This window comes from Henckelia pumila, chromosome 1 (genome assembly GCF_033568475.1).
Source record: "Henckelia pumila isolate YLH828 chromosome 1, ASM3356847v2, whole genome shotgun sequence".
NCBI lineage: Eukaryota > Viridiplantae > Streptophyta > Magnoliopsida > Lamiales > Gesneriaceae > Henckelia > Henckelia pumila.
Genome location: NC_133120.1, coordinates 10,975,842 through 10,976,642, shown reverse-complemented (window position 1 = coordinate 10,976,642; position 801 = coordinate 10,975,842). Strand labels below are relative to the sequence as shown.

Below are 801 nucleotides of genomic sequence, written 5' to 3'. Positions count from 1 at the left end.
CCCATGTGGCTTGCCATAACTCCCTCTGGTTGAGAGAATGTTTGACAGTCTTTCGTGAAATGCTCTGCACCGCATTTTTCAAACCATACTTCTTGCACTCGCATTGCCGAATGTCCTACACTCAGTTCCTCGATCCTTTTGTTCATGACTTCAAGTTGAGCAGCCAAAGATGTGAATGATTCAACTTGATGAATTCCAGTTGATTTCCGGGCCCCACTCCTTTCAGATTGAGGATGATAGCTACTGGTTGCCATTTCCTCGATTAATTCATAACCATCCTCCGACGACTTTCGCAGTAAATTCCCACCTGCAGCTGCATCTAACATGGTACGATTTGAATGAGAAAGTCCATAGTAAAAAGTTTGTACCACAAGACCGTCTGGTAATTGGTGGTGTGGACATCTCCTCAGTAGATCCTTGTAGCGTTCCCATGCTTCATAAAATGTTTCCTGTTCACCTTGGGAAAAAGTTGTGATGTCCGCTCTCAGCTTCATTGACTTCGATGGTGGGAAGTATTTGGTGAGGAAAGCTTTAGCCAGATCATCCCAAGTTATGATGGAACCTGCAGGTAAATTCGTTAGCCATGCTTTCGCCTTGTCTCGTAGTGAAAAAGGGAATAAACGCAAACGAATAGCGTCATCTGAAACTCCCTGTATCTTGAATGTATCACAAATTTCTAAAAAATTTGTGAGATGCACATAGGGTTCATCAATGACACTTCCACCAAATTGAAGTGTGTTCTGAACCATTTGAAGAATCGCCAGCTTTATCTCAATGTGATTCGCTGCTACAGTTGGCCGA

General features: G+C 43.2%; 1 non-coding gene across 1 annotated transcript; it reads left to right on the top strand.

The window, feature by feature from the left end:
* Nucleotides 1–384: 384 nt before the first annotated feature.
* LOC140876913 (small nucleolar RNA R71) lies at nucleotides 385–491 on the top strand. Its single transcript, XR_012149140.1, has one exon. It is a non-coding gene; the product is annotated as a small nucleolar RNA R71 (small nucleolar RNA).
* The last annotated feature ends 310 nt before the right edge of the window (nucleotides 492–801 follow it).